The sequence below is a fragment of the Mixophyes fleayi genome, unplaced genomic scaffold (genome assembly GCF_038048845.1).
Source record: "Mixophyes fleayi isolate aMixFle1 unplaced genomic scaffold, aMixFle1.hap1 Scaffold_190, whole genome shotgun sequence".
Classification (NCBI taxonomy): domain Eukaryota; kingdom Metazoa; phylum Chordata; class Amphibia; order Anura; family Limnodynastidae; genus Mixophyes; species Mixophyes fleayi.
The window spans coordinates 71,441-98,172 of NW_027446162.1; the positions used below are offsets into that span (position 1 = coordinate 71,441).

The 26,732-nt window shown below is 47.9% G+C and overlaps 16 non-coding genes and 4 pseudogenes across 16 annotated transcripts; all 20 read right to left on the minus strand.

The window, feature by feature from the left end:
• Positions 1–770: 770 nt before the first annotated feature.
• LOC142119473 (U2 spliceosomal RNA) lies at positions 771–943 on the minus strand (annotated as a pseudogene).
• Positions 944–6,594: 5,651 nt separating this feature from the next.
• Positions 6,595–6,751, minus strand: LOC142119491 (U2 spliceosomal RNA; annotated as a pseudogene).
• An 814-nt stretch (positions 6,752–7,565) lies between these two features.
• Positions 7,566–7,756, minus strand: LOC142119527 (U2 spliceosomal RNA). Its single transcript, XR_012683366.1, has one exon. It is a non-coding gene; the product is annotated as a U2 spliceosomal RNA (small nuclear RNA).
• Positions 7,757–8,570: 814 nt separating this feature from the next.
• On the minus strand, positions 8,571–8,788 carry LOC142119484 (U2 spliceosomal RNA; annotated as a pseudogene).
• A 1,509-nt stretch (positions 8,789–10,297) lies between these two features.
• On the minus strand, positions 10,298–10,488 carry LOC142119528 (U2 spliceosomal RNA). The gene has a single exon (XR_012683367.1). It is a non-coding gene; the product is annotated as a U2 spliceosomal RNA (small nuclear RNA).
• An 814-nt stretch (positions 10,489–11,302) lies between these two features.
• Positions 11,303–11,493, minus strand: LOC142119530 (U2 spliceosomal RNA). Its single transcript, XR_012683368.1, has one exon. It is a non-coding gene; the product is annotated as a U2 spliceosomal RNA (small nuclear RNA).
• Positions 11,494–12,307: 814 nt separating this feature from the next.
• On the minus strand, positions 12,308–12,498 carry LOC142119531 (U2 spliceosomal RNA). Its single transcript, XR_012683369.1, has one exon. It is a non-coding gene; the product is annotated as a U2 spliceosomal RNA (small nuclear RNA).
• Positions 12,499–13,312: 814 nt separating this feature from the next.
• Positions 13,313–13,503, minus strand: LOC142119532 (U2 spliceosomal RNA). The gene has a single exon (XR_012683370.1). It is a non-coding gene; the product is annotated as a U2 spliceosomal RNA (small nuclear RNA).
• Positions 13,504–14,317: 814 nt separating this feature from the next.
• Positions 14,318–14,538, minus strand: LOC142119480 (U2 spliceosomal RNA; annotated as a pseudogene).
• Positions 14,539–16,159: 1,621 nt separating this feature from the next.
• On the minus strand, positions 16,160–16,350 carry LOC142119533 (U2 spliceosomal RNA). The gene has a single exon (XR_012683371.1). It is a non-coding gene; the product is annotated as a U2 spliceosomal RNA (small nuclear RNA).
• An 814-nt stretch (positions 16,351–17,164) lies between these two features.
• On the minus strand, positions 17,165–17,355 carry LOC142119534 (U2 spliceosomal RNA). The gene has a single exon (XR_012683372.1). It is a non-coding gene; the product is annotated as a U2 spliceosomal RNA (small nuclear RNA).
• An 814-nt stretch (positions 17,356–18,169) lies between these two features.
• On the minus strand, positions 18,170–18,360 carry LOC142119536 (U2 spliceosomal RNA). The gene has a single exon (XR_012683374.1). It is a non-coding gene; the product is annotated as a U2 spliceosomal RNA (small nuclear RNA).
• Positions 18,361–19,174: 814 nt separating this feature from the next.
• Positions 19,175–19,365, minus strand: LOC142119537 (U2 spliceosomal RNA). Its single transcript, XR_012683375.1, has one exon. It is a non-coding gene; the product is annotated as a U2 spliceosomal RNA (small nuclear RNA).
• An 814-nt stretch (positions 19,366–20,179) lies between these two features.
• On the minus strand, positions 20,180–20,370 carry LOC142119538 (U2 spliceosomal RNA). The gene has a single exon (XR_012683376.1). It is a non-coding gene; the product is annotated as a U2 spliceosomal RNA (small nuclear RNA).
• Positions 20,371–21,184: 814 nt separating this feature from the next.
• Positions 21,185–21,375, minus strand: LOC142119539 (U2 spliceosomal RNA). The gene has a single exon (XR_012683377.1). It is a non-coding gene; the product is annotated as a U2 spliceosomal RNA (small nuclear RNA).
• An 814-nt stretch (positions 21,376–22,189) lies between these two features.
• LOC142119541 (U2 spliceosomal RNA) lies at positions 22,190–22,380 on the minus strand. Its single transcript, XR_012683378.1, has one exon. It is a non-coding gene; the product is annotated as a U2 spliceosomal RNA (small nuclear RNA).
• Positions 22,381–23,194: 814 nt separating this feature from the next.
• Positions 23,195–23,385, minus strand: LOC142119421 (U2 spliceosomal RNA). Its single transcript, XR_012683282.1, has one exon. It is a non-coding gene; the product is annotated as a U2 spliceosomal RNA (small nuclear RNA).
• An 814-nt stretch (positions 23,386–24,199) lies between these two features.
• LOC142119422 (U2 spliceosomal RNA) lies at positions 24,200–24,390 on the minus strand. Its single transcript, XR_012683283.1, has one exon. It is a non-coding gene; the product is annotated as a U2 spliceosomal RNA (small nuclear RNA).
• An 814-nt stretch (positions 24,391–25,204) lies between these two features.
• Positions 25,205–25,395, minus strand: LOC142119423 (U2 spliceosomal RNA). Its single transcript, XR_012683284.1, has one exon. It is a non-coding gene; the product is annotated as a U2 spliceosomal RNA (small nuclear RNA).
• Positions 25,396–26,209: 814 nt separating this feature from the next.
• LOC142119424 (U2 spliceosomal RNA) lies at positions 26,210–26,400 on the minus strand. Its single transcript, XR_012683285.1, has one exon. It is a non-coding gene; the product is annotated as a U2 spliceosomal RNA (small nuclear RNA).
• Between the last annotated feature and the right edge of the window lie 332 nt (positions 26,401–26,732).

Here is a 26,732-nt window from a genome sequence, read left to right on the forward strand (position 1 = left end):
CCTGACAACTGTAGGAGACAGCCACGCCACACGCCGTATACTTTATTTAGCGGCGGCCCACAACACTCCATTGCTGCACATTCTAGGCCCGACTAGCCTGAAAAGCCTGACACCTTCACTGGGACCCTCTTTACACCTCTCTGTCTGCAAAGGCACGCACATGAGCCGAGGACTTTTCAAACGAGATGCCTGCAAAATTTGCATGAACTCCTCCCCTTGACCATAAGTGCAACGACGCCCGCTGATTAGTCGGCCTGCCGTTCCGTCCTCGTCTCCCCAGGCAATTAATCACACTGTCTGCCCAGCTTCTTTCGGAATATTCACAGCATGTCACAGAAACAGCACTTCAAGGTGCATCACAATTGTTTCTCGGGCCACCGGCAAGTAAATAGACAAGGAAGCTGCATGCTGCAACAGCAGGGTTCTAAAAGGTGTGTCATAATCCTCACTTGCCTTTATTCCGTCACTGGGTCCACAAGAGGGAGACACACTACGTCAGATTAATAGTTTCATTCATTCGGAGATCCAATTGAATTAGCAAATCACAAGTTGCTCCATTAAAGAAATAATTGGATCAATGCAGTAATCCTTTTGGACAAAGAAAAGGGTCTTCTTATCTGCAAATGCTTGTTTGCTAAGAGAGATAAGAAACAAAACAACAAAAAGACACAATAAATTGACACGAAATAAGACACAGGAGACAAAAATCTGTTCTTATGGATTTTTGTTGCTGAAAAGAGACATGATTCTATTTTTGGATAACTGGATAAGAGAAGTGCACCGGTCCTGGAAGTACTGCAATACCAGGTCAATGCGTGGAGTGGACAGAGCAAGCTCTTCTTCCATCTCCCTGTTCTAAAAATCCATTTAATATATGGCCCCCAGATAGGGGGCGTATCAGATATTAAACTGATAAGAACAGATTTTTTGATTGAAAAAGTAGCTTTATTTTGTATAAAGTACAAAAAACACAGTTCATACATTTCATTCAAGTGTACGCAGTACACCGTAAGACATGATCATGCATACGTTTTAGTACAATACAGGGCATAAAGTACAAGACATGACATCCTACACTATATACATCAAGTACTGCACTAACCATTCAAACTTTACAGTGTATTACAGTGCAATAAAATAACATTGGATGTGAGGGGGAGGTAGGTGAGAGGGGTAGGGTGATGGAGTCACGAGCAAAAAGTTTTTATTGAGGACAGACACAAAGGGAAGGGTGCATAAATAGACATGACATTCAATAATACTTCATGCTGTGAAGGGGAATGGGTTGGAGGGGGAGAGGGAGGGGAGCACAAACCAAAGTTTTTTATTGAAAATAGACACAATGGGGAGGAGGAGAAGAGGGGACAACAATCAATCAATTACAATCAATCGTCGTCTTCATCTTCCTCAGGACTGTCAAGGGTGTTATAGTCTCTTAACAGGCTATGGATAAGCCTGCGACAGTCCTGGATGGTCATCTTCTCCCGCTTCAAGATGAGGCGGTTCCTGGCAAGCCACATAGCGTCCTTAAAACAGTTCATAAGGCGCCAGGCCTCCTGGATTGCCTCAACGGTGTGAGTCCCAGGAAATAATCCATAAAATACCGAATGGTATGAAAGGCAAGTCCTGGGCACACTGTCCTTAAGTTCATGTTCCAGGGCATCCAACAATGCCTGTGCAGTGGGACAGTCCCAAAAGATATGTTGAGCAGTCTCCCTCTTGGTAATACAAAAGGGGCAGTGAACATATCTGCACAGGTTCCGGGAGTGCATAAATGTCCTGAGAGGCAAACCCCCCTGAATGGCCATCCATGCAATGTCTTTATGTCCATTAGTCAGTCTCTTAGAGGCCACATTCTCCCAAACATGTTTGGCCGTGGCCACAGGGAGCCCTGGAACAGACTCCATAATGTCCTTAGCTCTGATGAGCTTGTGGATAGTTTTAGGTTTCCACAAGTCTGGTTTAAGTCCCTCCAGATGGTGCTCCCTCACAAATTGTCCAACATCCAGGTAAAACCAAGGTGTAGTCCAGTTGTAAGGGAAGGAGCTGTCCCACTTGTCCCAACCAAGTTTCCTCCAAAGAGGAAGAAGGAAAAAGCGTGACATGGACTTCCCAGCAGAGCAAACGTTCTTTTCAAGGAGTGTCCTGCGGATACAGTTGCAAACAAAGAAGGCACGCAGCATGGTGGGGATATCCGGGATCCCTTTCCCACCTTTGTGGGGCTCCTTGTACATAACTGACCGCTTCACTCTGTCCATTTTGGAGCCCCAGATGAAGTGAAAGACTGTCCTCGTGATGGTCTTACAGACGGCAGCAAGAGGTGGCCAAGCTTGGGCCGTGTACTGAAGAACGGGAAGAATCTCGTTGCGCAGTACCAGTGCTTTCCCTTCGATGGTAAGAAGTCTGAGGCTCCACAGTCCAATCTTTTGCCGGACTGTTGCCAGTCTCTCTTCCCAGCACTTCAGGGCCGCCTCCTCTCCACCGAACCAAACTCCAAGAATTTTGATGAAGTCCGGCTTGATTGTGAAGGGGAATGCAGCGGGGGATGACAGGTGCCACTGACCAAACAGCATTGCCTCTGACTTCCCGCAGTTGACTTTTGCCCCTGAAGCTTGGCCGAAGTTGTTGCAGGTCTGGACGAGTGCTGCCACCGAACGCTGATCAGCGCAGAAGACAGTGACGTCGTCCATGTAGAGCGAACACTTGGCCTCTAGTCGGTCTGGACCCGGTGCGGTGATCCCTCTGATCTCTGGGTTTCGCCTGATGGACATCGCAAAGAGCTCTATACAACAGACAAAAAGGAGAGGTGAAAGAGGGCAGCCTTGTCTGACCCCAGACAGTACAGAGAAGGGGTCAGTCTTCCAGCCGTTCACCAACACAGAGCTGTAAATATCAAGGTACATCAGGTTAACATAAGAACAAAACATATCACCCAATCCAAACCTGCACAGAACCTTACGCATAAAACCATGAGAGACACGATCAAAGGCCTTCTCCTGATCAAGACTGACCAGGGCCACATGTGCATGGCGGTCTTTGATATAATGAACCGTGTCCCTCAGCAGCGCAAGGCTGTCTGCAATCCTTCTACCAGGAATGCCACAAGTCTGATCAGGATGAACAATTCGCCCAATGACAACCTTTAGCCTGTTGGCTAGTACCTTGGCCAAAATCTTGTAGTCCACGTTCAGGAGGGAGATGGGCCTCCAATTTTTGAGGTCACATCTCTCTCCCTTGCGCTTGTACAAAATCGTGATCAAGCCCTCTCTCAGAGTAGGAGGCATCCTGCCCTCCACCACCATCTCCTCATACAGCTCTAGCAGGTCCGGGCCAATGAGGTCCCACAGCGCTACATAGAGCTCGGCTGGGAGGCCATCACTGCCCGGGGTCCTGCCCGGCCTAAAGGATTTAGCGGCAGAGTGCAGCTCCCCCAAGGTGAGGGGGGCATCCATAGCTGCCCTACCTGTAGGATCAATAGGGTTAGTGATACCTGACAGGAAAGATTCAGCTGCGTCGTCGTCTGTAGTCTTAGGGGAGTAGAGTTTGCCGTAGTAGTCTGAGACGACTCCCATGACGCCCTCCTTCCCCCTCCTGGGGGTGCCAGACTCATCCCGCAGTTCAGTCAGGGGCGTGTGGCCGGAGTGGAGTTTTCTGAAAAAGAAAGAATTACATTTCTCACCCTTCTCCAGATTCTCCACCTTGGAACGGAAGACGATGCGATTGGCCTCTTCCTCGAAGTGCCTTTTCAGGCCCCCTTTGGCCTCAGCCAGATCATCCTTCACATCCCAGCCGCAGAGTTGGAGATCCAGCAGGGACTGCAGCTGACGCTGAAGTCTCCTGAAGTTTCTCTTCCTCTCACACGCCTGTTGGCGGCCTTTAGCCTGAAAGAAACTGCGAAACTTGCCCTTGACATACTCCCACCAGTTAGACATACAGTCAAAATACATTTTGTCATTTTTCCACATTACATAGGCATCCCTCAGCTCAACCATCACCTCTTCCTTTCCCAGCAGAGCGCAGTTCAGCTTCCAAGAGCCAGGGCCGGGAGGGAACCCGTGACCCAGAACACCTTCAAAGAGAATGGCCCTATGATCAGAGAAAAAGCAGGGAACCATGACATGCCTGTTTTGTCTTACCGCTCTCGATGTAAACACAAAGTCAATCCGGGAACGCACTGAGCCATCGGGGCGGCTCCAAGTATAATTCACAGAGCCGGCCCCCATAGATCCCACTGCATCCCGCAAGGATGCTTCGGCTACCATCTCCTGCAACAACCTGGAAGAAACATCAAGTTTAGCATTAGTACAAGAACTCCTACCATCTTCCTCTATAGGACAGTTAAAGTCCCCAGCCATCACTACCGCCCTGGTGGTTGCGAGCTGGGCCCGCAGGGTCTGGAAAAGCTCCAAACGCTCATTCTTACCCGGGGATGCATACACACAGATAAGCCTGATAGGCTCACCCGCCCAGGAGCCATCTACGATAAGCAATCTGCCGCAGACAAACTCCTGAACGGAATCTAATGTGAAGAGGCTTCCCCTGATAAGAATGGCGACCCCTGCAGACTTACAGTCACTCCCCCCAGACCAATAGGAGGGCCCGTGAGACCACTGCCTCCCCAGATGCCTGTAGGAACTAGAGAAAGGGAGAGAACATTCCTGCAACATGTAAACATCACATTTCTGACTGTCAAGAAAGGTAAACACAGACTGACGTCTAATCTTATCCTTCACACTCCTCACATTAATGGTAAAAAGAGAAAAGTTAGCCATTAGTTGGGAGAAAAAAGAGAGTTAGCACAGTCAATACATCAGTTACCCTCCTTGTCCGGTGGGACTTGGTCCGGTCTGCCCGTGTCCCCTTCGGGTGGGAGCAGACCTTTCTCCTCTAGCTGGTCGAATAGGCAGATTTGGGGCAGTTGTAGGAATTCTTCCTCCTCCTGCTCAGAATCCAGCAGCTCATCCACCATCTCTACCAGGGCCCCCTCTGACGGGAGAGGGTCCTCTTCCAGCTCGATTGCCTTTTTCTTGGAAGGGTCAGAGTCGCCAGCTGGGCTGTCCAGCTCTTTCCGCTTCCTTCTTTGTTTGTTCTCCTCACCTGCAGACACAAGAGGGAGGAGGGGGGGGAAATCCTCCAGGGAAAGGGAGGGAGCTGCAGTAGCGGTGGAGGGGGTTAGTGCTACTGCAGGGGGGGGGGGTGTTGTGACAGCGGGGAGGGAGGGGGGTGCTGTCACAACAGGGGTGGGAGATATCTTACCAGCTCTTGGCTGCGGTGTGGGCTTCTGTTGCTTCCTCTGGGCTGGCTTGGGCTGCAGGGCAGGGGCAGGTCCGCTTTCCGGCAGTCCAATCCCGGCAGCTGCAGCGTAGGATCTGGCCCTCTGGGGGCAGTCCCTGTAGATGTGGCTGGCCAGGCCGCAGAGGTTGCAGGACAATTTTCTTGGGCAATCCTTGGACTCGTGCCCCGCCACCTTGCAGTTCCTGCAGGCTGGGACCTTGCAGCTTCTCGCCATGTGGTCAGCTTCCCCGCATTTTCTGCAGTTCCTCGGCTGATCGGCATAGTGGAGGAGGCCGGCAGAGCCGCCCAGGGCAAAGCTTGATGGCAGGTGTTGGAGTCCGTCAGTTGCCGTGCTGTCTTTCCTCAGTCTGATGATAATGGACCACTTGCCTGTCCAGAAGCCGTTGACATCCAGGATCTTGGAGGGGTCCTTGACCACGGAGCAGAAGCGGCTCAGGAAGGTAGCGATGTCCTTACCAGGGGTGTGAGGATTTCTCATGGAGACCGTGACTCTTCTCTCCTCTCTCTGGATGGGGCAGTTCCCCACGAAGCGGGAGAAGGGGGACTCCGGTCTCGCAGTCTTCACTGCCTCCCAGTACCTCTTGCAGATGGCAATGGAGGCGAAGGTGATGTACCAGATCCCTTTCAGGTAGTTCTGCACGCTGAGGGTTTCAGCCTTGGAGAAGCCCTGGTCCAGGATCATCTTCTTGCCGAAGGTCTCGGCCGTCATGTCTGGGACCCTTCCTTCCACTTCCTTCAGCTTCAGGACCACGGTCTGCCTCATCCAGGGTTCCAGGGTGGGGGTCTTCTGGGGGGTGTCCTGGTTGGGCTGGCCTTGTCCGGCAGCAGCAGGGGTGGTGGAGGCAGAGGTTCCGGCCACGGGGAGAGGCTTCGGGGCGGTCGTCTTTCCTCCCTTCTTCCCAGGGGCAGGAGCAGGGGTGGAGGCAGGAGCTGGGGTAGCTGAGGCCATCGTCCTGGCTCTTCCTGGGGTAGAGAGGCTGGTCGTCCGGGGTGGAGGGAGCAGTGCAGATGTCCTCCCGCTGGGTAGAGAGGAGCAGGGGCTTCCGCTGAAGAGGAGGCGCTTCTTCCAGTGGAGCAGGGCCCGAGGAGAGGAGGGCTTCTTCAGCCGGAGGTGCTCCCGGCGTCTTCTTCCCGGCAGGCAGGGGGGGTCGGCAGCGCTTCTTCCCCGGGGTCGGTCTTCTTGCTCCTGGCCGGCTTTGATCGGGTAACACAAGTCTCAAACAGTTCCTCACCAGGGTTAGAGTGTGCTATCGGATGAGCCACACTCAGGTATGTCCTCTGGGTTTTGGGCAGGAGAGAGACAAGTGCACCATGCAGCAGAGTCTACATCAGCCCCTCACCAATGTTAGAGTGCGCTATCGGATGAGCCACACTCAGCATAACCTCCACCGGGTAGTTGGTAAACTGATAAGAACAGATACTACACTTGATCTTAGCCAAAAGGCCGAGAAGCGATAACCCGAAATGGGACCCAGGAAAGCGCCCGCTTCTCAGGCTAGGCCTGACAACTGTAGGAGACAGCCACGCCACACGCCGTATACTTTATTTAGCGGCGGCCCACAACACTCCATTGCTGCACATTCTAGGCCCGACTAGCCTGAAAAGCCTGACACCTTCACTGGGACCCTCTTTACACCTCTCTGTCTGCAAAGGCACGCACATGAGCCGAGGACTTTTCAAACGAGATGCCTGCAAAATTTGCATGAACTCCTCCCCTTGACCATAAGTGCAACGACGCCCGCTGATTAGTCGGCCTGCCGTTCCGTCCTCGTCTCCCCAGGCAATTAATCACACTGTCTGCCCAGCTTCTTTCGGAATATTCACAGCATGTCACAGAAACAGCACTTCAAGGTGCATCACAATTGTTTCTCGGGCCACCGGCAAGTAAATAGACAAGGAAGCTGCATGCTGCAACAGCAGGGTTCTAAAAGGTGTGTCATAATCCTCACTTGCCTTTATTCCGTCACTGGGTCCACAAGAGGGAGACACACTACGTCAGATTAATAGTTTCATTCATTCGGAGATCCAATTGAATTAGCAAATCACAAGTTGCTCCATTAAAGAAATAATTGGATCAATGCAGTAATCCTTTTGGACAAAGAAAAGGGTCTTCTTATCTGCAAATGCTTGTTTGCTAAGAGAGATAAGAAACAAAACAACAAAAAGACACAATAAATTGACACGAAATAAGACACAGGAGACAAAAATCTGTTCTTATGGATTTTTGTTGCTGAAAAGAGACATGATTCTATTTTTGGATAACTGGATAAGAGAAGTGCACCGGTCCTGGAAGTACTGCAATACCAGGTCAATGCGTGGAGTGGACAGAGCAAGCTCTTCTTCCATCTCCCTGTTCTAAAAATCCATTTAATATATGGCCCCCAGATAGGGGGCGTATCAGATATTAAACTGATAAGAACAGATACTACACTTGATCTTAGCCAAAAGGCCGAGAAGCGATAACCCGAAATGGGACCCAGGAAAGCGCCCGCTTCTCAGGCTAGGCCTGACAACTGTAGGAGACAGCCACGCCACACGCCGTATACTTTATTTAGCGGCGGCCCACAACACTCCATTGCTGCACATTCTAGGCCCGACTAGCCTGAAAAGCCTGACACCTTCACTGGGACCCTCTTTACACCTCTCTGTCTGCAAAGGCACGCACATGAGCCGAGGACTTTTCAAACGAGATGCCTGCAAAATTTGCATGAACTCCTCCCCTTGACCATAAGTGCAACGACGCCCGCTGATTAGTCGGCCTGCCGTTCCGTCCTCGTCTCCCCAGGCAATTAATCACACTGTCTGCCCAGCTTCTTTCGGAATATTCACAGCATGTCACAGAAACAGCACTTCAAGGTGCATCACAATTGTTTCTCGGGCCACCGGCAAGTAAATAGACAAGGAAGCTGCATGCTGCAACAGCAGGGTTCTAAAAGGTGTGTCATAATCCTCACTTGCCTTTATTCCGTCACTGGGTCCACAAGAGGGAGACACACTACGTCAGATTAATAGTTTCATTCATTCGGAGATCCAATTGAATTAGCAAATCACAAGTTGCTCCATTAAAGAAATAATTGGATCAATGCAGTAATCCTTTTGGACAAAGAAAAGGGTCTTCTTATCTGCAAATGCTTGTTTGCTAAGAGAGATAAGAAACAAAACAACAAAAAGACACAATAAATTGACACGAAATAAGACACAGGAGACAAAAATCTGTTCTTATGGATTTTTGTTGCTGAAAAGAGACATGATTCTATTTTTGGATAACTGGATAAGAGAAGTGCACCGGTCCTGGAAGTACTGCAATACCAGGTCAATGCGTGGAGTGGACAGAGCAAGCTCTTCTTCCATCTCCCTGTTCTAAAAATCCATTTAATATATGGCCCCCAGATAGGGGGCGTATCAGATATTAAACTGATAAGAACAGATTTTTTTTTTTTTTTTTTTTTTTTTATTTAAAGCCTTGAGCTCGTCCCTTGTGCACGAAAAAAATGAGTAAATACCCAAAAAACATGCACAAGAGTTTTCGGTGCGTGGTCCTCCCTCCGGAGAGGAAGAACCCTGGTCCTCGACCCCCAGAACCAAAAAGGTCACTTAGGGGCCGGGGTCGTCTGACTCCCTTCGCCGCAAAGCTAGGGGAGCCTCTTAGCCCCTGGGATCCGCCGAAGCTTCACCCAGTGCTCGGTGTGCCGATTGGGTACGGCCCCAGCCGGGTGGCTGGGCGGGGTTGGACCCTCGTCGCCGCAAAGCTAGGAGGGCCCCATTAGTCCCTGGGATCTGCCGGAGCTTCACCCAGGACTCAAGCCGAGTGGGTACGGCCCCAGCCGGGTGGCTGGGCTAGTATGGGCCCCCTTGGCCTGCCACACTAGGGGACCCATTTTGCCCCTGAGATCCGCCGGAGCTTCACCCTGGGCCGGGTATAAAAATTTTCTTGCCCAGCCAAAAAGGTCCGGGCAAAGAATATAGCATTGCTTAGGAGAAAGAGGTCAAAAGTGCGTGGGTGCCAACAGAATCACGTTGTATCTATATTAAGGTCTCTTGACCCGTGATTTATGGCCCCCCGGGTTTCCAGTCCGGATGCACATTTGTCCCAGCCTTTCAAAGCTGCATTCCAGCCCTCTAGTTAAAGAGGCAAGTGCTGATCTGCCACAACTGCACTTGATCTTAGCCAAAAGGCCGAGAAGCGATAACCCGAAATGGGACCCAGGAAAGCGCCCGCTTCTCAGGCTAGGCCTGACAACTGTAGGAGACAGCCACGCCACACGCCGTATACTTTATTTAGCGGCGGCCCACAACACTCCATTGCTGCACATTCTAGGCCCGACTAGCCTGAAAAGCCTGACACCTTCACTGGGACCCTCTTTACACCTCTCTGTCTGCAAAGGCACGCACATGAGCCGAGGACTTTTCAAACGAGATGCCTGCAAAATTTGCATGAACTCCTCCCCTTGACCATAAGTGCAACGACGCCCGCTGATTAGTCGGCCTGCCGTTCCGTCCTCGTCTCCCCAGGCAATTAATCACACTGTCTGCCCAGCTTCTTTCGGAATATTCACAGCATGTCACAGAAACAGCACTTCAAGGTGCATCACAATTGTTTCTCGGGCCACCGGCAAGTAAATAGACAAGGAAGCTGCATGCTGCAACAGCAGGGTTCTAAAAGGTGTGTCATAATCCTCACTTGCCTTTATTCCGTCACTGGGTCCACAAGAGGGAGACACACTACGTCAGATTAATAGTTTCATTCATTCGGAGATCCAATTGAATTAGCAAATCACAAGTTGCTCCATTAAAGAAATAATTGGATCAATGCAGTAATCCTTTTGGACAAAGAAAAGGGTCTTCTTATCTGCAAATGCTTGTTTGCTAAGAGAGATAAGAAACAAAACAACAAAAAGACACAATAAATTGACACGAAATAAGACACAGGAGACAAAAATCTGTTCTTATGGATTTTTGTTGCTGAAAAGAGACATGATTCTATTTTTGGATAACTGGATAAGAGAAGTGCACCGGTCCTGGAAGTACTGCAATACCAGGTCAATGCGTGGAGTGGACAGAGCAAGCTCTTCTTCCATCTCCCTGTTCTAAAAATCCATTTAATATATGGCCCCCAGATAGGGGGCGTATCAGATATTAAACTGATAAGAACAGATACTACACTTGATCTTAGCCAAAAGGCCGAGAAGCGATAACCCGAAATGGGACCCAGGAAAGCGCCCGCTTCTCAGGCTAGGCCTGACAACTGTAGGAGACAGCCACGCCACACGCCGTATACTTTATTTAGCGGCGGCCCACAACACTCCATTGCTGCACATTCTAGGCCCGACTAGCCTGAAAAGCCTGACACCTTCACTGGGACCCTCTTTACACCTCTCTGTCTGCAAAGGCACGCACATGAGCCGAGGACTTTTCAAACGAGATGCCTGCAAAATTTGCATGAACTCCTCCCCTTGACCATAAGTGCAACGACGCCCGCTGATTAGTCGGCCTGCCGTTCCGTCCTCGTCTCCCCAGGCAATTAATCACACTGTCTGCCCAGCTTCTTTCGGAATATTCACAGCATGTCACAGAAACAGCACTTCAAGGTGCATCACAATTGTTTCTCGGGCCACCGGCAAGTAAATAGACAAGGAAGCTGCATGCTGCAACAGCAGGGTTCTAAAAGGTGTGTCATAATCCTCACTTGCCTTTATTCCGTCACTGGGTCCACAAGAGGGAGACACACTACGTCAGATTAATAGTTTCATTCATTCGGAGATCCAATTGAATTAGCAAATCACAAGTTGCTCCATTAAAGAAATAATTGGATCAATGCAGTAATCCTTTTGGACAAAGAAAAGGGTCTTCTTATCTGCAAATGCTTGTTTGCTAAGAGAGATAAGAAACAAAACAACAAAAAGACACAATAAATTGACACGAAATAAGACACAGGAGACAAAAATCTGTTCTTATGGATTTTTGTTGCTGAAAAGAGACATGATTCTATTTTTGGATAACTGGATAAGAGAAGTGCACCGGTCCTGGAAGTACTGCAATACCAGGTCAATGCGTGGAGTGGACAGAGCAAGCTCTTCTTCCATCTCCCTGTTCTAAAAATCCATTTAATATATGGCCCCCAGATAGGGGGCGTATCAGATATTAAACTGATAAGAACAGATACTACACTTGATCTTAGCCAAAAGGCCGAGAAGCGATAACCCGAAATGGGACCCAGGAAAGCGCCCGCTTCTCAGGCTAGGCCTGACAACTGTAGGAGACAGCCACGCCACACGCCGTATACTTTATTTAGCGGCGGCCCACAACACTCCATTGCTGCACATTCTAGGCCCGACTAGCCTGAAAAGCCTGACACCTTCACTGGGACCCTCTTTACACCTCTCTGTCTGCAAAGGCACGCACATGAGCCGAGGACTTTTCAAACGAGATGCCTGCAAAATTTGCATGAACTCCTCCCCTTGACCATAAGTGCAACGACGCCCGCTGATTAGTCGGCCTGCCGTTCCGTCCTCGTCTCCCCAGGCAATTAATCACACTGTCTGCCCAGCTTCTTTCGGAATATTCACAGCATGTCACAGAAACAGCACTTCAAGGTGCATCACAATTGTTTCTCGGGCCACCGGCAAGTAAATAGACAAGGAAGCTGCATGCTGCAACAGCAGGGTTCTAAAAGGTGTGTCATAATCCTCACTTGCCTTTATTCCGTCACTGGGTCCACAAGAGGGAGACACACTACGTCAGATTAATAGTTTCATTCATTCGGAGATCCAATTGAATTAGCAAATCACAAGTTGCTCCATTAAAGAAATAATTGGATCAATGCAGTAATCCTTTTGGACAAAGAAAAGGGTCTTCTTATCTGCAAATGCTTGTTTGCTAAGAGAGATAAGAAACAAAACAACAAAAAGACACAATAAATTGACACGAAATAAGACACAGGAGACAAAAATCTGTTCTTATGGATTTTTGTTGCTGAAAAGAGACATGATTCTATTTTTGGATAACTGGATAAGAGAAGTGCACCGGTCCTGGAAGTACTGCAATACCAGGTCAATGCGTGGAGTGGACAGAGCAAGCTCTTCTTCCATCTCCCTGTTCTAAAAATCCATTTAATATATGGCCCCCAGATAGGGGGCGTATCAGATATTAAACTGATAAGAACAGATACTACACTTGATCTTAGCCAAAAGGCCGAGAAGCGATAACCCGAAATGGGACCCAGGAAAGCGCCCGCTTCTCAGGCTAGGCCTGACAACTGTAGGAGACAGCCACGCCACACGCCGTATACTTTATTTAGCGGCGGCCCACAACACTCCATTGCTGCACATTCTAGGCCCGACTAGCCTGAAAAGCCTGACACCTTCACTGGGACCCTCTTTACACCTCTCTGTCTGCAAAGGCACGCACATGAGCCGAGGACTTTTCAAACGAGATGCCTGCAAAATTTGCATGAACTCCTCCCCTTGACCATAAGTGCAACGACGCCCGCTGATTAGTCGGCCTGCCGTTCCGTCCTCGTCTCCCCAGGCAATTAATCACACTGTCTGCCCAGCTTCTTTCGGAATATTCACAGCATGTCACAGAAACAGCACTTCAAGGTGCATCACAATTGTTTCTCGGGCCACCGGCAAGTAAATAGACAAGGAAGCTGCATGCTGCAACAGCAGGGTTCTAAAAGGTGTGTCATAATCCTCACTTGCCTTTATTCCGTCACTGGGTCCACAAGAGGGAGACACACTACGTCAGATTAATAGTTTCATTCATTCGGAGATCCAATTGAATTAGCAAATCACAAGTTGCTCCATTAAAGAAATAATTGGATCAATGCAGTAATCCTTTTGGACAAAGAAAAGGGTCTTCTTATCTGCAAATGCTTGTTTGCTAAGAGAGATAAGAAACAAAACAACAAAAAGACACAATAAATTGACACGAAATAAGACACAGGAGACAAAAATCTGTTCTTATGGATTTTTGTTGCTGAAAAGAGACATGATTCTATTTTTGGATAACTGGATAAGAGAAGTGCACCGGTCCTGGAAGTACTGCAATACCAGGTCAATGCGTGGAGTGGACAGAGCAAGCTCTTCTTCCATCTCCCTGTTCTAAAAATCCATTTAATATATGGCCCCCAGATAGGGGGCGTATCAGATATTAAACTGATAAGAACAGATACTACACTTGATCTTAGCCAAAAGGCCGAGAAGCGATAACCCGAAATGGGACCCAGGAAAGCGCCCGCTTCTCAGGCTAGGCCTGACAACTGTAGGAGACAGCCACGCCACACGCCGTATACTTTATTTAGCGGCGGCCCACAACACTCCATTGCTGCACATTCTAGGCCCGACTAGCCTGAAAAGCCTGACACCTTCACTGGGACCCTCTTTACACCTCTCTGTCTGCAAAGGCACGCACATGAGCCGAGGACTTTTCAAACGAGATGCCTGCAAAATTTGCATGAACTCCTCCCCTTGACCATAAGTGCAACGACGCCCGCTGATTAGTCGGCCTGCCGTTCCGTCCTCGTCTCCCCAGGCAATTAATCACACTGTCTGCCCAGCTTCTTTCGGAATATTCACAGCATGTCACAGAAACAGCACTTCAAGGTGCATCACAATTGTTTCTCGGGCCACCGGCAAGTAAATAGACAAGGAAGCTGCATGCTGCAACAGCAGGGTTCTAAAAGGTGTGTCATAATCCTCACTTGCCTTTATTCCGTCACTGGGTCCACAAGAGGGAGACACACTACGTCAGATTAATAGTTTCATTCATTCGGAGATCCAATTGAATTAGCAAATCACAAGTTGCTCCATTAAAGAAATAATTGGATCAATGCAGTAATCCTTTTGGACAAAGAAAAGGGTCTTCTTATCTGCAAATGCTTGTTTGCTAAGAGAGATAAGAAACAAAACAACAAAAAGACACAATAAATTGACACGAAATAAGACACAGGAGACAAAAATCTGTTCTTATGGATTTTTGTTGCTGAAAAGAGACATGATTCTATTTTTGGATAACTGGATAAGAGAAGTGCACCGGTCCTGGAAGTACTGCAATACCAGGTCAATGCGTGGAGTGGACAGAGCAAGCTCTTCTTCCATCTCCCTGTTCTAAAAATCCATTTAATATATGGCCCCCAGATAGGGGGCGTATCAGATATTAAACTGATAAGAACAGATTTTTTTTTTTTTTTTTTTTTTTTTTTTTTAAGCCTTGAGCTCGTCCCTTGTGCACGAAAAAAATGAGTAAATACCCAAAAAACATGCACAAGAGTTTTCGGTGCGTGGTCCTCCCTCCGGAGAGGAAGGACCCTGGTCCTCGACCCCCAGAACCAAAAAGGTCACTTAGGGGCCGGGGTCGTCTGACTCCCTTCGCCGCAAAGCTAGGGGAGCCTCTTAGCCCCTGGGATCCGCCGAAGCTTCACCCAGTGCTCGGTGTGCCGATTGGGTACGGCCCCAGCCGGGTGGCTGGGCGGGGTTGGACCCTCGTCGCCGCGAAGCTAGGAGGGCCCCATTAGTCCCTGGGATCTGCCGGAGCTTCACCCAGGACTCAAGCCGAGTGGGTACGGCCCCAGCCGGGTGGCTGGGCAGGGTTGGACCCTCGTCGCCGCAAAGCTAGGAGGGCCCCATTAGTCCCTGGGATCTGCCGGAGCTTCACCCAGGACTCAAGCCGAGTGGGTACGGCCCCAGCCAGGTGGCTGGGCTAGTATGGGCCCCCTTGGCCTGCCACACTAGGGGACCCATTTTGCCCCTGAGATCCGCCGGAGCTTCACCCTGGGCCGGGTATAAAAATTTTCTTGCCCAGCCAAAAAGGTCCGGGCAAAGAATATAGCATTGCTTAGGAGAAAGAGGTCAGAAGTGCGTGGGTGCCAACAGAATCACGTTGTATCTATATTAAGGTCTCCTGACCCGTGATTTATGGCCCCCCGGGTTTCCAGTCCGGATGCACATTTGTCCCAGCCTTTCAAAGCTGCATTCCAGCCCTCTAGTTAAAGAGGCAAGTGCTGATCTGCCACAACTGCACTTGATCTTAGCCAAAAGGCCGAGAAGCGATAACCCGAAATGGGACCCAGGAAAGCGCCCGCTTCTCAGGCTAGGCCTGACAACTGTAGGAGACAGCCACGCCACACGCCGTATACTTTATTTAGCGGCGGCCCACAACACTCCATTGCTGCACATTCTAGGCCCGACTAGCCTGAAAAGCCTGACACCTTCACTGGGACCCTCTTTACACCTCTCTGTCTGCAAAGGCACGCACATGAGCCGAGGACTTTTCAAACGAGATGCCTGCAAAATTTGCATGAACTCCTCCCCTTGACCATAAGTGCAACGACGCCCGCTGATTAGTCGGCCTGCCGTTCCGTCCTCGTCTCCCCAGGCAATTAATCACACTGTCTGCCCAGCTTCTTTCGGAATATTCACAGCATGTCACAGAAACAGCACTTCAAGGTGCATCACAATTGTTTCTCGGGCCACCGGCAAGTAAATAGACAAGGAAGCTGCATGCTGCAACAGCAGGGTTCTAAAAGGTGTGTCATAATCCTCACTTGCCTTTATTCCGTCACTGGGTCCACAAGAGGGAGACACACTACGTCAGATTAATAGTTTCATTCATTCGGAGATCCAATTGAATTAGCAAATCACAAGTTGCTCCATTAAAGAAATAATTGGATCAATGCAGTAATCCTTTTGGACAAAGAAAAGGGTCTTCTTATCTGCAAATGCTTGTTTGCTAAGAGAGATAAGAAACAAAACAACAAAAAGACACAATAAATTGACACGAAATAAGACACAGGAGACAAAAATCTGTTCTTATGGATTTTTGTTGCTGAAAAGAGACATGATTCTATTTTTGGATAACTGGATAAGAGAAGTGCACCGGTCCTGGAAGTACTGCAATACCAGGTCAATGCGTGGAGTGGACAGAGCAAGCTCTTCTTCCATCTCCCTGTTCTAAAAATCCATTTAATATATGGCCCCCAGATAGGGGGCGTATCAGATATTAAACTGATAAGAACAGATACTACACTTGATCTTAGCCAAAAGGCCGAGAAGCGATAACCCGAAATGGGACCCAGGAAAGCGCCCGCTTCTCAGGCTAGGCCTGACAACTGTAGGAGACAGCCACGCCACACGCCGTATACTTTATTTAGCGGCGGCCCACAACACTCCATTGCTGCACATTCTAGGCCCGACTAGCCTGAAAAGCCTGACACCTTCACTGGGACCCTCTTTACACCTCTCTGTCTGCAAAGGCACGCACATGAGCCGAGGACTTTTCAAACGAGATGCCTGCAAAATTTGCATGAACTCCTCCCCTTGACCATAAGTGCAACGACGCCCGCTGATTAGTCGGCCTGCCGTTCCGTCCTCGTCTCCCCAGGCAATTAATCACACTGTCTGCCCAGCTTCTTTCGGAATATTCACAGCATGTCACAGAAACAGCACTTCAAGGTGCATCACAATTGTTTCTCGGGCCACCGGCAAGTAAATAGACAAGGAAGCTGCATGCTGCAACAGCAGGGTTCTAAAAGGTGTGTCATAATCCTCACTTGCCTTTATTCCGTCACTGGGTCCACAAGAGGGAGACACACTACGTCAGATTAATAGTTTCATTCATTCGGAGATCCAATTGAATTAGCAAATCACAAGTTGCTCCATTAAAGAAATAATTGGATCAATGCAGTAATCCTTTTGGACAAAGAAAAGGGTCTTCTTATCTGCAAATGCTTGTTTGCTAAGAGAGATAAGAAACAAAACAACAAAAAGACACAATAAATTGACACGAAATAAGACACAGGAGACAAAAATCTGTTCTTATGGATTTTTGTTGCTGAAAAGAGACATGATTCTATTTTTGGATAACTGGATAAGAGAAGTGCACCGGTCCTGGAAGTACTGCAATACCAGGTCAATGCGTGGAGTGGACAGAGCAAGCTCTTCTTCCATCTCCCTGTTCTAAAAATCCATTTAATATATGGCCCCCAGATAGGGGGCGTATCAGATATTAAACTGATAAGAACAGATACTACACTTGATCTTAGCCAAAAGGCCGAGAAGCGATAACCCGAAATGGGACCCAGGAAAGCGCCCGCTTCTCAGGCTAGGCCTGACAACTGTAGGAGACAGCCACGCCACACGCCGTATACTTTATTTAGCGGCGGCCCACAACACTCCATTGCTGCACATTCTAGGCCCGACTAGCCTGAAAAGCCTGACACCTTCACTGGGACCCTCTTTACACCTCTCTGTCTGCAAAGGCACGCACATGAGCCGAGGACTTTTCAAACGAGATGCCTGCAAAATTTGCATGAACTCCTCCCCTTGACCATAAGTGCAACGACGCCCGCTGATTAGTCGGCCTGCCGTTCCGTCCTCGTCTCCCCAGGCAATTAATCACACTGTCTGCCCAGCTTCTTTCGGAATATTCACAGCATGTCACAGAAACAGCACTTCAAGGTGCATCACAATTGTTTCTCGGGCCACCGGCAAGTAAATAGACAAGGAAGCTGCATGCTGCAACAGCAGGGTTCTAAAAGGTGTGTCATAATCCTCACTTGCCTTTATTCCGTCACTGGGTCCACAAGAGGGAGACACACTACGTCAGATTAATAGTTTCATTCATTCGGAGATCCAATTGAATTAGCAAATCACAAGTTGCTCCATTAAAGAAATAATTGGATCAATGCAGTAATCCTTTTGGACAAAGAAAAGGGTCTTCTTATCTGCAAATGCTTGTTTGCTAAGAGAGATAAGAAACAAAACAACAAAAAGACACAATAAATTGACACGAAATAAGACACAGGAGACAAAAATCTGTTCTTATGGATTTTTGTTGCTGAAAAGAGACATGATTCTATTTTTGGATAACTGGATAAGAGAAGTGCACCGGTCCTGGAAGTACTGCAATACCAGGTCAATGCGTGGAGTGGACAGAGCAAGCTCTTCTTCCATCTCCCTGTTCTAAAAATCCATTTAATATATGGCCCCCAGATAGGGGGCGTATCAGATATTAAACTGATAAGAACAGATACTACACTTGATCTTAGCCAAAAGGCCGAGAAGCGATAACCCGAAATGGGACCCAGGAAAGCGCCCGCTTCTCAGGCTAGGCCTGACAACTGTAGGAGACAGCCACGCCACACGCCGTATACTTTATTTAGCGGCGGCCCACAACACTCCATTGCTGCACATTCTAGGCCCGACTAGCCTGAAAAGCCTGACACCTTCACTGGGACCCTCTTTACACCTCTCTGTCTGCAAAGGCACGCACATGAGCCGAGGACTTTTCAAACGAGATGCCTGCAAAATTTGCATGAACTCCTCCCCTTGACCATAAGTGCAACGACGCCCGCTGATTAGTCGGCCTGCCGTTCCGTCCTCGTCTCCCCAGGCAATTAATCACACTGTCTGCCCAGCTTCTTTCGGAATATTCACAGCATGTCACAGAAACAGCACTTCAAGGTGCATCACAATTGTTTCTCGGGCCACCGGCAAGTAAATAGACAAGGAAGCTGCATGCTGCAACAGCAGGGTTCTAAAAGGTGTGTCATAATCCTCACTTGCCTTTATTCCGTCACTGGGTCCACAAGAGGGAGACACACTACGTCAGATTAATAGTTTCATTCATTCGGAGATCCAATTGAATTAGCAAATCACAAGTTGCTCCATTAAAGAAATAATTGGATCAATGCAGTAATCCTTTTGGACAAAGAAAAGGGTCTTCTTATCTGCAAATGCTTGTTTGCTAAGAGAGATAAGAAACAAAACAACAAAAAGACACAATAAATTGACACGAAATAAGACACAGGAGACAAAAATCTGTTCTTATGGATTTTTGTTGCTGAAAAGAGACATGATTCTATTTTTGGATAACTGGATAAGAGAAGTGCACCGGTCCTGGAAGTACTGCAATACCAGGTCAATGCGTGGAGTGGACAGAGCAAGCTCTTCTTCCATCTCCCTGTTCTAAAAATCCATTTAATATATGGCCCCCAGATAGGGGGCGTATCAGATATTAAACTGATAAGAACAGATACTACACTTGATCTTAGCCAAAAGGCCGAGAAGCGATAACCCGAAATGGGACCCAGGAAAGCGCCCGCTTCTCAGGCTAGGCCTGACAACTGTAGGAGACAGCCACGCCACACGCCGTATACTTTATTTAGCGGCGGCCCACAACACTCCATTGCTGCACATTCTAGGCCCGACTAGCCTGAAAAGCCTGACACCTTCACTGGGACCCTCTTTACACCTCTCTGTCTGCAAAGGCACGCACATGAGCCGAGGACTTTTCAAACGAGATGCCTGCAAAATTTGCATGAACTCCTCCCCTTGACCATAAGTGCAACGACGCCCGCTGATTAGTCGGCCTGCCGTTCCGTCCTCGTCTCCCCAGGCAATTAATCACACTGTCTGCCCAGCTTCTTTCGGAATATTCACAGCATGTCACAGAAACAGCACTTCAAGGTGCATCACAATTGTTTCTCGGGCCACCGGCAAGTAAATAGACAAGGAAGCTGCATGCTGCAACAGCAGGGTTCTAAAAGGTGTGTCATAATCCTCACTTGCCTTTATTCCGTCACTGGGTCCACAAGAGGGAGACACACTACGTCAGATTAATAGTTTCATTCATTCGGAGATCCAATTGAATTAGCAAATCACAAGTTGCTCCATTAAAGAAATAATTGGATCAATGCAGTAATCCTTTTGGACAAAGAAAAGGGTCTTCTTATCTGCAAATGCTTGTTTGCTAAGAGAGATAAGAAACAAAACAACAAAAAGACACAATAAATTGACACGAAATAAGACACAGGAGACAAAAATCTGTTCTTATGGATTTTTGTTGCTGAAAAGAGACATGATTCTATTTTTGGATAACTGGATAAGAGAAGTGCACCGGTCCTGGAAGTACTGCAATACCAGGTCAATGCGTGGAGTGGACAGAGCAAGCTCTTCTTCCATCTCCCTGTTCTAAAAATCCATTTAATATATGGCCCCCAGATAGGGGGCGTATCAGATATTAAACTGATAAGAACAGATACTACACTTGATCTTAGCCAAAAGGCCGAGAAGCGATAACCCGAAATGGGACCCAGGAAAGCGCCCGCTTCTCAGGCTAGGCCTGACAACTGTAGGAGACAGCCACGCCACACGCCGTATACTTTATTTAGCGGCGGCCCACAACACTCCATTGCTGCACATTCTAGGCCCGACTAGCCTGAAAAGCCTGACACCTTCACTGGGACCCTCTTTACACCTCTCTGTCTGCAAAGGCACGCACATGAGCCGAGGACTTTTCAAACGAGATGCCTGCAAAATTTGCATGAACTCCTCCCCTTGACCATAAGTGCAACGACGCCCGCTGATTAGTCGGCCTGCCGTTCCGTCCTCGTCTCCCCAGGCAATTAATCACACTGTCTGCCCAGCTTCTTTCGGAATATTCACAGCATGTCACAGAAACAGCACTTCAAGGTGCATCACAATTGTTTCTCGGGCCACCGGCAAGTAAATAGACAAGGAAGCTGCATGCTGCAACAGCAGGGTTCTAAAAGGTGTGTCATAATCCTCACTTGCCTTTATTCCGTCACTGGGTCCACAAGAGGGAGACACACTACGTCAGATTAATAGTTTCATTCATTCGGAGATCCAATTGAATTAGCAAATCACAAGTTGCTCCATTAAAGAAATAATTGGATCAATGCAGTAATCCTTTTGGACAAAGAAAAGGGTCTTCTTATCTGCAAATGCTTGTTTGCTAAGAGAGATAAGAAACAAAACAACAAAAAGACACAATAAATTGACACGAAATAAGACACAGGAGACAAAAATCTGTTCTTATGGATTTTTGTTGCTGAAAAGAGACATGATTCTATTTTTGGATAACTGGATAAGAGAAGTGCACCGGTCCTGGAAGTACTGCAATACCAGGTCAATGCGTGGAGTGGACAGAGCAAGCTCTTCTTCCATCTCCCTGTTCTAAAAATCCATTTAATATATGGCCCCCAGATAGGGGGCGTATCAGATATTAAACTGATAAGAACAGATACTACACTTGATCTTAGCCAAAAGGCCGAGAAGCGATAACCCGAAATGGGACCCAGGAAAGCGCCCGCTTCTCAGGCTAGGCCTGACAACTGTAGGAGACAGCCACGCCACACGCCGTATACTTTATTTAGCGGCGGCCCACAACACTCCATTGCTGCACATTCTAGGCCCGACTAGCCTGAAAAGCCTGACACCTTCACTGGGACCCTCTTTACACCTCTCTGTCTGCAAAGGCACGCACATGAGCCGAGGACTTTTCAAACGAGATGCCTGCAAAATTTGCATGAACTCCTCCCCTTGACCATAAGTGCAACGACGCCCGCTGATTAGTCGGCCTGCCGTTCCGTCCTCGTCTCCCCAGGCAATTAATCACACTGTCTGCCCAGCTTCTTTCGGAATATTCACAGCATGTCACAGAAACAGCACTTCAAGGTGCATCACAATTGTTTCTCGGGCCACCGGCAAGTAAATAGACAAGGAAGCTGCATGCTGCAACAGCAGGGTTCTAAAAGGTGTGTCATAATCCTCACTTGCCTTTATTCCGTCACTGGGTCCACAAGAGGGAGACACACTACGTCAGATTAATAGTTTCATTCATTCGGAGATCCAATTGAATTAGCAAATCACAAGTTGCTCCATTAAAGAAATAATTGGATCAATGCAGTAATCCTTTTGGACAAAGAAAAGGGTCTTCTTATCTGCAAATGCTTGTTTGCTAAGAGAGATAAGAAACAAAACAACAAAAAGACACAATAAATTGACACGAAATAAGACACAGGAGACAAAAATCTGTTCTTATGGATTTTTGTTGCTGAAAAGAGACATGATTCTATTTTTGGATAACTGGATAAGAGAAGTGCACCGGTCCTGGAAGTACTGCAATACCAGGTCAATGCGTGGAGTGGACAGAGCAAGCTCTTCTTCCATCTCCCTGTTCTAAAAATCCATTTAATATATGGCCCCCAGATAGGGGGCGTATCAGATATTAAACTGATAAGAACAGATACTACACTTGATCTTAGCCAAAAGGCCGAGAAGCGATAACCCGAAATGGGACCCAGGAAAGCGCCCGCTTCTCAGGCTAGGCCTGACAACTGTAGGAGACAGCCACGCCACACGCCGTATACTTTATTTAGCGGCGGCCCACAACACTCCATTGCTGCACATTCTAGGCCCGACTAGCCTGAAAAGCCTGACACCTTCACTGGGACCCTCTTTACACCTCTCTGTCTGCAAAGGCACGCACATGAGCCGAGGACTTTTCAAACGAGATGCCTGCAAAATTTGCATGAACTCCTCCCCTTGACCATAAGTGCAACGACGCCCGCTGATTAGTCGGCCTGCCGTTCCGTCCTCGTCTCCCCAGGCAATTAATCACACTGTCTGCCCAGCTTCTTTCGGAATATTCACAGCATGTCACAGAAACAGCACTTCAAGGTGCATCACAATTGTTTCTCGGGCCACCGGCAAGTAAATAGACAAGGAAGCTGCATGCTGCAACAGCAGGGTTCTAAAAGGTGTGTCATAATCCTCACTTGCCTTTATTCCGTCACTGGGTCCACAAGAGGGAGACACACTACGTCAGATTAATAGTTTCATTCATTCGGAGATCCAATTGAATTAGCAAATCACAAGTTGCTCCATTAAAGAAATAATTGGATCAATGCAGTAATCCTTTTGGACAAAGAAAAGGGTCTTCTTATCTGCAAATGCTTGTTTGCTAAGAGAGATAAGAAACAAAACAACAAAAAGACACAATAAATTGACACGAAATAAGACACAGGAGACAAAAATCTGTTCTTATGGATTTTTGTTGCTGAAAAGAGACATGATTCTATTTTTGGATAACTGGATAAGAGAAGTGCACCGGTCCTGGAAGTACTGCAATACCAGGTCAATGCGTGGAGTGGACAGAGCAAGCTCTTCTTCCATCTCCCTGTTCTAAAAATCCATTTAATATATGGCCCCCAGATAGGGGGCGTATCAGATATTAAACTGATAAGAACAGATACTACACTTGATCTTAGCCAAAAGGCCGAGAAGCGATAACCCGAAATGGGACCCAGGAAAGCGCCCGCTTCTCAGGCTAGGCCTGACAACTGTAGGAGACAGCCACGCCACACGCCGTATACTTTATTTAGCGGCGGCCCACAACACTCCATTGCTGCACATTCTAGGCCCGACTAGCCTGAAAAGCCTGACACCTTCACTGGGACCCTCTTTACACCTCTCTGTCTGCAAAGGCACGCACATGAGCCGAGGACTTTTCAAACGAGATGCCTGCAAAATTTGCATGAACTCCTCCCCTTGACCATAAGTGCAACGACGCCCGCTGATTAGTCGGCCTGCCGTTCCGTCCTCGTCTCCCCAGGCAATTAATCACACTGTCTGCCCAGCTTCTTTCGGAATATTCACAGCATGTCACAGAAACAGCACTTCAAGGTGCATCACAATTGTTTCTCGGGCCACCGGCAAGTAAATAGACAAGGAAGCTGCATGCTGCAACAGCAGGGTTCTAAAAGGTGTGTCATAATCCTCACTTGCCTTTATTCCGTCACTGGGTCCACAAGAGGGAGACACACTACGTCAGATTAATAGTTTCATTCATTCGGAGATCCAATTGAATTAGCAAATCACAAGTTGCTCCATTAAAGAAATAATTGGATCAATGCAGTAATCCTTTTGGACAAAGAAAAGGGTCTTCTTATCTGCAAATGCTTGTTTGCTAAGAGAGATAAGAAACAAAACAACAAAAAGACACAATAAATTGACACGAAATAAGACACAGGAGACAAAAATCTGTTCTTATGGATTTTTGTTGCTGAAAAGAGACATGATTCTATTTTTGGATAACTGGATAAGAGAAGTGCACCGGTCCTGGAAGTACTGCAATACCAGGTCAATGCGTGGAGTGGACAGAGCAAGCTCTTCTTCCATCTCCCTGTTCTAAAAATCCATTTAATATATGGCCCCCAGATAGGGGGCGTATCAGATATTAAACTGATAAGAACAGATACTACACTTGATCTTAGCCAAAAGGCCGAGAAGCGATAACCCGAAATGGGACCCAGGAAAGCGCCCGCTTCTCAGGCTAGGCCTGACAACTGTAGGAGACAGCCACGCCACACGCCGTATACTTTATTTAGCGGCGGCCCACAACACTCCATTGCTGCACATTCTAGGCCCGACTAGCCTGAAAAGCCTGACACCTTCACTGGGACCCTCTTTACACCTCTCTGTCTGCAAAGGCACGCACATGAGCCGAGGACTTTTCAAACGAGATGCCTGCAAAATTTGCATGAACTCCTCCCCTTGACCATAAGTGCAACGACGCCCGCTGATTAGTCGGCCTGCCGTTCCGTCCTCGTCTCCCCAGGCAATTAATCACACTGTCTGCCCAGCTTCTTTCGGAATATTCACAGCATGTCACAGAAACAGCACTTCAAGGTGCATCACAATTGTTTCTCGGGCCACCGGCAAGTAAATAGACAAGGAAGCTGCATGCTGCAACAGCAGGGTTCTAAAAGGTGTGTCATAATCCTCACTTGCCTTTATTCCGTCACTGGGTCCACAAGAGGGAGACACACTACGTCAGATTAATAGTTTCATTCATTCGGAGATCCAATTGAATTAGCAAATCACAAGTTGCTCCATTAAAGAAATAATTGGATCAATGCAGTAATCCTTTTGGACAAAGAAAAGGGTCTTCTTATCTGCAAATGCTTGTTTGCTAAGAGAGATAAGAAACAAAACAACAAAAAGACACAATAAATTGACACGAAATAAGACACAGGAGACAAAAATCTGTTCTTATGGATTTTTGTTGCTGAAAAGAGACATGATTCTATTTTTGGATAACTGGATAAGAGAAGTGCACCGGTCCTGGAAGTACTGCAATACCAGGTCAATGCGTGGAGTGGACAGAGCAAGCTCTTCTTCCATCTCCCTGTTCTAAAAATCCATTTAATATATGGCCCCCAGATAGGGGGCGTATCAGATATTAAACTGATAAGAACAGATACTACACTTGATCTTAGCCAAAAGGCCGAGAAGCGATAACCCGAAATGGGACCCAGGAAAGCGCCCGCTTCTCAGGCTAGGCCTGACAACTGTAGGAGACAGCCACGCCACACGCCGTATACTTTATTTAGCGGCGGCCCACAACACTCCATTGCTGCACATTCTAGGCCCGACTAGCCTGAAAAGCCTGACACCTTCACTGGGACCCTCTTTACACCTCTCTGTCTGCAAAGGCACGCACATGAGCCGAGGACTTTTCAAACGAGATGCCTGCAAAATTTGCATGAACTCCTCCCCTTGACCATAAGTGCAACGACGCCCGCTGATTAGTCGGCCTGCCGTTCCGTCCTCGTCTCCCCAGGCAATTAATCACACTGTCTGCCCAGCTTCTTTCGGAATATTCACAGCATGTCACAGAAACAGCACTTCAAGGTGCATCACAATTGTTTCTCGGGCCACCGGCAAGTAAATAGACAAGGAAGCTGCATGCTGCAACAGCAGGGTTCTAAAAGGTGTGTCATAATCCTCACTTGCCTTTATTCCGTCACTGGGTCCACAAGAGGGAGACACACTACGTCAGATTAATAGTTTCATTCATTCGGAGATCCAATTGAATTAGCAAATCACAAGTTGCTCCATTAAAGAAATAATTGGATCAATGCAGTAATCCTTTTGGACAAAGAAAAGGGTCTTCTTATCTGCAAATGCTTGTTTGCTAAGAGAGATAAGAAACAAAACAACAAAAAGACACAATAAATTGACACGAAATAAGACACAGGAGACAAAAATCTGTTCTTATGGATTTTTGTTGCTGAAAAGAGACATGATTCTATTTTTGGATAACTGGATAAGAGAAGTGCACCGGTCCTGGAAGTACTGCAATACCAGGTCAATGCGTGGAGTGGACAGAGCAAGCTCTTCTTCCATCTCCCTGTTCTAAAAATCCATTTAATATATGGCCCCCAGATAGGGGGCGTATCAGATATTAAACTGATAAGAACAGATACTACACTTGATCTTAGCCAAAAGGCCGAGAAGCGATAACCCGAAATGGGACCCAGGAAAGCGCCCGCTTCTCAGGCTAGGCCTGACAACTGTAGGAGACAGCCACGCCACACGCCGTATACTTTATTTAGCGGCGGCCCACAACACTCCATTGCTGCACATTCTAGGCCCGACTAGCCTGAAAAGCCTGACACCTTCACTGGGACCCTCTTTACACCTCTCTGTCTGCAAAGGCACGCACATGAGCCGAGGACTTTTCAAACGAGATGCCTGCAAAATTTGCATGAACTCCTCCCCTTGACCATAAGTGCAACGACGCCCGCTGATTAGTCGGCCTGCCGTTCCGTCCTCGTCTCCCCAGGCAATTAA